The following is an 8,714-nucleotide window of genomic DNA, read 5'->3' as shown; positions in this document are numbered from 1 at the left end:
ATCTGTTGTGTTTATGGTTTAATTTCACACAAGTGCTGACTATTAGCAATACACACCTTGCCCTGAAGAAATAATTATACAAAAAGAGAGAGAACAAGCAAAAGTACTCATTCAGTCTCACCTGTCTTCTTGGAGGAAATAGGAATGTATCTTCTATCCCTTGAGAACAATCTTCTGAGAAACAAAAATTCTTGTTTCCAATAGTGGTTGAACCATAATTAACCCCATTTATACTTTGGAGATATTAAGTATCATATGTTTTCTCCATTTAACAAATGAGAGAATTAGTGGCTTGCCCTCTCTTACACAATCAAGAGTCAGCTCGGGATCCCTGGGTGGCGCAGCGGTTTGGCGCCTGCCTTTGGCTCAGGGCGCGATCCTGGAGACCCGGGATCGAATCCCACATCGGGCTCCCGGTGCATGGAGCCTGCTTCTCCCTCTGCCTATGTCTCTGCCCCTCTCTCTCTCTCTCTGTGACTATCATAAAATAAATTAAAAAAATTAAAAAAAAAATCAAGAGTCAGCTCTAGGAAGTCTTTGACCTCAAGACCAAACCCATTCAGCTAAAGTGGAAAGTTGAGCAATGATCTAGCTCACTTGGGTAAGTATATGGACAGCCAGTATAGGTCATTGGGACCAGAATTCCAATAGGACCAGAATTCCTTTAGAACCTCCACTCATAGATACCTCCCCAAATGCTCTAGAAGACTAATTCACACTCCAGAAGAGGATCCCACCCCCCATACCATCCAGTAAGCATAACAGAATTTCAGGGAAGGGGGGAAGGTTTGAAAATGCAAGTCAATTTCATGTAAAAGGAAAGAAGATATCTATTGATTTTATACATGAAGATAAGTAATCAAAATCAAAGTCTCTTTGAGGATGGCAGGACATGTTTTGTTCTTTCCATAAAGGGGGTGTTGGTTTAGAAATATTGCTCTAAAGTTTAAACTTTCAAGTCTAGATTGACGCTTGATGTGTAGGAAGCTCAGCGCTTAAGCATGCGTGCTTTGGAGTCTGGGTTTAAATCCTGGTTCAATTGTGTGATAAATTGTCCTAAACTTTCAAAACCTCCATTTCCTCACTTATAAAGTGAAAATGTAGTAATAAGGCATCTTGGGAATTAAATGGTATTTTATATGTTAAGTATGGAGAAAAGTGTTGTACATATAGGAAATGCTCAGTGATTATAGCCATTATTGTTAAACCATTATTATCAAACCTTGATTATTAAACTGTTCTTTGATTTCCTGTTTTGCCTTTGTTCTATTAAGTCTTTCTAGGAACCTCAAGTTCTTATCAAATGTTCAAGGCTATTCAAAATGCTTTTTCTCTAGTTTTAAGAAATATATAGGGATAGTGAAGTTATCAGACATATTTCTGGCGATACAATAATATACTTTGTGTTCTCTGCACCTCTCCCTATTTATAATGAATACATTCTTTAACCCCCTCCCCTGTTTTTCCTTTCACCCACCATGGCTCAGATGCTGTTAGTTGCCTACCAAATAACCACCCTACACCTTTGTTTAGCCATTGGTCATCTTCCCATTGCCATGTACCTCAGAGGAAATTGAACCTCATCCCCAGCTTTAGGAGATAGATCCTGGATAGTTTGAGCTAACCATGATAATTCCATTTCCCATGCTTAATCTCAGATAATGTGAGAAAAAAACCTGAGTCTCTTCATTAACCAACAGCCCAGAATGCTGTTGTTCATGGGAAGATATGTGTGAGCAGTACCACAGCAAACACAGACAGACCCCCCCTCAAAAAAAGCCACTTTTTTTAAACTTCTAATTTTTTCTTCCTCTACCTTCACCCTCCAGTTACTCTTTATTTTTTCTGTAGCTCAGTTCCATTGAATAAATACATAATTGTTTTCCATGAGGCAAAAATAAAATAAAATTAGAAAGACACATAACATGCTGAGAAGTCATTGGGACTGTCTACATTCTTTGCTTCTAAGAAAGCTAAATAGAAAGAGATGCCATTTCTTCCCCTTGTCATTGTCTTGCTCTTGCTTGAATGTGACACCTGGAACTGCTGTTGCCATCTTAAAGCCATGAAGACAGGCTAGATGAGGGCAAAGCATAACAGAAAGATGTTAAGAACCCAGGTCCTTTATGAAGTGCTCAGCCACTGATTGTACCAGCATGAAGCCATTACTACTATTGGATTTATTCTTAGTAAATTTCCTACTATTTAACCCATTTAGAGTTAGTGTTTTCTATCATTTGTATCCTTAAGTGTACTAACATCTGGCGTATAAAACCCATACTAGAAAGTCTTAAAATAAACTAGAAGTCAGAAGTGTCTCTCCTACGGTCTTAACATCACTCATGATTTCCTGCAATAACCTGTTCCACACACATGAACTCTAAAGTAATCCTACCGCTCTCCTTCCAAAATATGTCTAAATCCAGACACTTCTCTTTAGTTCTACTGCTGTCACTCCAGTCCAAGACATCATTGTTTCTCTCCTGTATTAGGGAATAGCCTTGTAGCTGAACCACCTGCTTCCATGCTTGCCCCCATTTCTATAATCTATTCTTTCAAAAATTGAGATAAAACTCCTATAACATAAAATTCACCATTTTAACCATTTTTAAGGTCTTCAATTCAGTGGTTTTTAGTACATTACCAATGTAGTGCAACCAATCACCACTATCTACTTCTAGAACATTAATATCACCATAAGAAACTCTATGCCTATTTAACAGTCACTCCCCGTTTACTTCTCTGCCCAGTGCCTGACAGGCTCTGATATGCTCTGTTCTTAGCACAGCACCTAGAGTGATGTTTTTCAAAGATAAGTCAGATCATGCCACTTTCCTGCTTAAAACTCACCAGTAACTCTGAATAATTTCATACCTTTAGCTTGACCTAGAAGACCATCCATGGCCTCCAGAACCTGGGGAGTTTCTCCAGTGACTTCTTATTCTACTCACTTGCCAGGTTCTGGGCACACAAAGCTCTCTACTTGTTTTTTGAACATACCAGGTGATTCTTAATTCAGGGCCTTTTTTCATTTGCTCCCATTCTTCAGATGTGCTTCCTCACTTTGCAGGTAGATTTCTTCTCATCATTCCCATAACACTTGGAATGTCCCCTTCTCAGGGAAGCCTGTCTCACCTCACTGCTCTTCAGCAGTCTTCCTAATCAGACTGATTACTATCTGAAATTGTGATGTTTATATCCATTTATTTGTAACTCACTGAAGTCCGTAGTTGATTAAAATTTCCTTAATTTTTGGAGTGGCTGGCTGACTTGGTCAGTAGAGCATGTGACTCTTGATCTTGGGGTCATGTGTTCAAGCCTCATGTTGGATACAGACAGTACCAAAAAAAAAAAAAAAAAAAAAGCAAATTGCCTTAGTTTTTGCCTAATGTTCTTTATCTCTTCTAGGACCCCATCCAGGATTTCACATTACATTTAGTTATCATGTGTCCTTAGGTTTCTTTTGGTTCTAACAGTTTCTCTGACTTTCTTTATTTTTGATGACCTTGACAGTTTTGAGGAGAACTGGTCAAGTGTTTTGTAGGATGCCCCTCTATTGGAATTTGTCTGATGTTTTCTTCAGGATTTGAGTGGGGCTGTGAGTTTCTCAAAGACACAGCCAGAGGTAAGGTGGCATTTTATTACTTCACATCAAGTGTTCACATTTATTTTTTATTAGCTGGTCACCTGTCTCTCCCACTGTTAGAATGTCAAGCTCCATGAAGGTAGAGACTATATTCTGCTCACAGTTTTATTCCTAGAACTTTGAATAACATGTAGCCCATAGTAAACCTCTTTAATTATTAGTTGATGGGATTAATGAATAAACTAGAAAAAAATGACCGATACACTGCCTACTGATTTTGCATGTGAAATGAAATATGGGTCAAGAAGATTCGTTGAGCATAGGTCAAAGGCACTAAAACCCTTTCAAATAATCTGGCATATCCATGAGATAAATCTAAACCCTCATGCGAATAAATAATTAACTTGAGGCCAATGGCACACTCAAAATCATTAATGAAAATTGATTTTCCTTCTCTGTAAGGCTGTTTCTCTTTGCTGTGCCACAATTCCCCTTTACAGAGCCAGCCAGCCACAGTTCATTGTGTTTTATTTCATTTCTACCCAGAGTCTTCTTTTTCTTGAATGATGCTAGCCTCCATGAATTAAAAAATATATATCTAGTTGACTTGCTTGGCCTATACATGAAGAGAGTATGGGTGATTTCATGTAGGTAAATTTTGAGAGGCAGAACAATGAGCTCATGCATGATGGGAAGCTTGGTTTGCCCGGGAGAAAATTCAGGAAGAGGATTACAGAGCCCCTGTAGTTGAATCAAGGGCTCGGCCAACTGACTTCATGGGTGTATGGGAGCAGGAGGAGGAGCCTGTTGGCAGCCAGCTAAATGCCTTTCCAGGAACATGGTGGAAACTGATTAAATATATATACCATCATATGAATTGATAGAGGGAACCTGGGGGATGTCTCCAGCCATTAGAATACCAATACCAGTGGGGGCTCCCTGGTGATCATGAAGGAAGCTTGTTTTCTGGCATGAGCTCTCAGAGAATAAAATACCTGAAAGGAAGAACTATTTGTATTCCATTCAGATTTCATTTAATCTTTTCTTTTGGAAGCCCCAATAAGCAAAGGCACATTTGTCAAGGCTTCAGAATGAATGGGAAAGCTTTTGTGCATTAAACTTGCAGATATCTAGAAGGACTTACTGGAAAGGCAGCCCTAGGCTGGGAGTAGGAAGACATCCACTCTAGCTGGCCAGGCAGTGGGGGTTCTTAGCTATTATCACCTCCATTGAGTCAATTTCCTGACTGTGCATAATCTCCCAATCAATTGATTTGAACATGAATTCTCTAGGTAATTAACAGCATTAGTTTTATTGGTCAGAATATTTATATTTCCTAGCATCCCTCAGAATATGTGACTTACAGATCAAATGCCATAGAGTTCTAGAAATTTAGCACATTTCACTTAACTAATACTATTGTGACATATTTTGTGTTTCCTTGAATCTAAGATGCCATTGATGGTGGCTCTAGGGATTTAATGCACAGCACTTGGGGGGAGACAATCACAACAAGACATGCTCTAATTTCAGAAATGTTAATATGTAGGGAAATATACAATACAGAGCTGAAATCTGGGATATTAAACAGCTTGTAGTGCTTCTCAGAGACCAGTCTGCAGAGCCCATACATCTCACTGGTAACCAGCATGCTTCTTAGGTGCTGGTGTCAATGCTTAATGTTCCAGATTTTCTAGGATTCCTCAAACTTAGCTGGTCTTGGAGGCTGCCTGGGAAACCCTCTTGGTCCATATCCCCTCTGGCTACTATTTTGCTTAAGATAGATAGTAATGGTGGTCTGCTAGCCCTCTCTCTTCCTAAACTCTTCTCTAGAAGGCACAGAATTCAATCTTACTGCCCCTGCTGGCCACTTTCTTCTTCTCCCCTATCTGGTTTCTTGTCTTGACTGGCATCAGTGAATTCTCTAAGCTTCCCTCTGTCTATTCAGGCTTCAATCCCCATCATTCCCTATAATGCATCCTTTACTGTATTCCTAATATACTTCATTTTTACCCAACATAGGCATTCTTTCTCTCCTACAAGCAAAGAATAATTCTAGTTTTCCATGAATTGGAATGTCTTTGGAAGTTTTCCATGTCTGCTATAGCATTCTAAAGCACCACTAACACTACCACATCAATGACTAGCATTTATTGAGTACTTACTGTGTGCCAGACACTACATTTTATGTATACGACCTCATAATTCACTGTAGTTCTCTGAGGCAGATACCATTATTATCTTCTCTTCCAAACAAGAAAAATGAAGCATGGTGTGTAGGTCACTTGCCCACATTGATACAGCCAGAAAAGGATGAGCCAATACTCTCCTAGGTCTGCCTGGTTGCAACCTTATAACCAGAGCTCTACAAGACTTCTCCTTTTGCTAGAGGTCTACAGCTGTTGTACAAAAGCCCCCATGAGTGGGCTCCTTGGTTGGATGGACCGGTGAAGGAGTGAGAGAATTTGAAGATAAAGCCTACGTTCCCAGCTGGGATAACTGAGTAGACAGTGATATCTCTCATCCACGTTAGTAATTCAGGAAGAGGTTTGAGAAGAGTTTGGTATTTACCTTTTCCATTGTGAATCCTGTCAGTTTAAAGACTTTCAAAGTCCAACTCACAGACTGGCCCAACACTCTAGTCAATCATGCTCTTGACCTCTTTGTCCAGTGGCCTTTTTTTTTTTTTTTTTTTTTTTTGGTCCAGTGGCCTTTACCAGGACTCCATTTCAGCTCTGTGCTCTCTGGGCTGTGCTTGTTCCTTTCATCCCTCAGAATTTCCTGATGTATGAAATCTCACATTTAAAGGAAATTTACTCCTCTGGGTCCTGCCAGCACCCTCACTCCAGCTACTCACATCACAAGTTCTTCTGTTTCACTAAGACCACCACAATTTCAGCCGATCTTTCTTCTCCACATCTGTCTTACTTCTTCTCTAAACCAGCTAAACCCCATAGATCATGATTCTTACTTACTTCTGCAGTCTCTGCTTTTGCCATGACCTTGTCTCTCTTTGTCTCATAATTCTGGGCAAAACGAGAAGAAGGAAAATGGCCACACTAGATGTACACAGATTGTTCTAGGATGGAGGGATTATGACACTTTCAGTTCTAAGGATTACACCAGTCTCTTTGGTCCCCATGACTCTGCACATACTGCTCCCTCTGCCTGAAGTAAAGATAGAGGTAGAGATAGAGATAATAGAAATAGAAATAGAAATAGAAATAAAAGGATACCAAGAAAGTTTTAGCACATGCCTAAATAATAATAAAAAAAGAAATAAAAGGATAAATTATCTAGTCTGTCCTTTCAACAACACTATAATCTGGGTATTATCATCCTTATTTTATATAAGAGAGATAGTTTTAGAAACTTAAAGCTCTTTTCTCTCTTAAGGTGACATAGTAATAAGGAGAGACTCAAGTCTCAAACTAGGCTTTCTAATTTCAATTTCTGTTTTCCTTTGATTCTATCTTATCATAGTGGGATTCATTAATCCCTACTTGTCCTCTAAGATTCCCTTATGGTACTTGTCAAGAGAAGACCTTGCTGACCACCTTTTCTAGGTGCAGGCTGGACTTGGTGCCCTCCCTGGGTTTCCTTAGCACCTGCTCATTCCTCAGGCTTAGCCCTTTCTGCACCACGTGGAATGACTAGACAGAGAGGTCAAGATCATATTAATTTGTGTCATTAAGGCCACCTTGAGCTTAGTACATGGTAGCCATTCAAACAATATTCGTTTCCCTTCCCCAAAGCCATGCAAAGCCCCCATGGGGCACTGAAACTCTGTTTTATCTTTTCAGGACCCTTTGAACTTCAAGAACCACACAAATGTTACTGTTCCCTTCAAGACCTTCAAAAGCTCCCAAGCCTATGATTTTAGGAAGCCTTAAGTATTCGCCTTGAAAATTCTCATCAGTGTTATAAATTAAATGTGTGTGTTTCTGGCCAAGCTGCACTGCAAATGGAGGTTTTTACATCACACCTGAAAAACCTGTTAGCTGGGGAGGAAATGAATATCTCAGTTGTTCAGTGTTTGGCCCTCGTTTTTTAAAAAGCCCAGAAGTAAATTTTACTTGTATGAGCAAAGGCTTGATGATAGCAAAGGCTCCTGAGTAGATAGCAATTAAGCAAAAGAACTTTTTCCATGTATTTATTTCTTAAAAGAACTGGCCTGGCCAAAGCACTGCTCAGATGACTCATTGATCTTTGCCTTTGGCTCATGCCAGAGCCTTGCCTGCTGGGTTTTCTGAGTTTCTGGTGAAGCCTTCAGTGCGCCATGCAGGAAGTGAGGTCATGATTGTTTTGGCAGTTTGGGTGGCGTTTTGTCCCCTGGTAGCAGCTGAAGTTTATCAGTAGGTTTAGCCTTTGCACTTTGAGAAACCAACTATTATCTCACCCACAATTTAGAATAATAAAAAAGTCCATGGCAGCAAAACGTGCAATAAGTAAAGATAAAGAACAAATGAGGGAGAATCTGGTGTTCCTGTTGACATCGGCCCCCAGAGCCTACATTCTATCCTTGGTCTGATAGAGTCAGCAGGAAAGCTCCTCCTGCATTCTCTTTCTTTCTGGCATTAACTTCAAATGAAGAAATCTTTTAGAGGGCAGCTGGGAGTAGAGAAATAATGTGATAACTTTAGTGACTAATTTAGATTCAGTTGCTTCCTGAAGTGACCTGTCATAGAGACATTTAGGTTGAGGAAGACCAATAATCTTCATTCTGGAAGCTTGTCTCCTCCTTGGGAGCTGTAATCAAAGCAGCTAAAAGATTGAATAAGGCCTCTATAGTAGTTGCTGCAATGACCGGAAGACCCAGGGGACTGGAGGTCAGGGATCCTGCCTGGAGGCTTCCCAAACCTGGAGGGACACTACCTGGATTTCTGATTTGGTTCTAAGCCTCAGATTCTATAAACCTACGCATTGTAGCAGGATTCTCTTTGTAACATTTTGCCCTGAGGAATGTCCAAGACTAAAAAGCACGTAACTAAAAAATAAAAAAAGTCACATTGCAAATCTTACGTTAAATATCCAAAGCTATGGAAAAATAACATTTACAGTGTCATTCAAATTGTCTAACATAATAAACAATAAATGTTCAAAAAAATTGTCTAACATTGGTTAAATA

The 8,714-nt window shown here is 39.7% G+C and overlaps 1 long non-coding RNA gene across 1 annotated transcript; it reads left to right on the top strand.

Annotated features, from left to right (window-relative positions):
- The first annotated feature begins 650 nt into the window (after window positions 1-650).
- On the top strand, window positions 651-8,714 carry LOC112647966 (uncharacterized). Its single transcript, XR_003128607.3, has 3 exons — window positions 651-752; window positions 3,514-3,625; window positions 7,390-8,714. It is a non-coding gene; the product is annotated as an uncharacterized LOC112647966 (long non-coding RNA).

Source organism: Canis lupus, chromosome 7 (genome assembly GCF_003254725.2).
Source record: "Canis lupus dingo isolate Sandy chromosome 7, ASM325472v2, whole genome shotgun sequence".
Classification (NCBI taxonomy): Eukaryota; Metazoa; Chordata; class Mammalia; order Carnivora; family Canidae; genus Canis; species Canis lupus.
The sequence above is the reverse complement of the archived record's forward strand: the minus strand, read 5'-3'. Positions and strand labels throughout refer to the sequence as shown.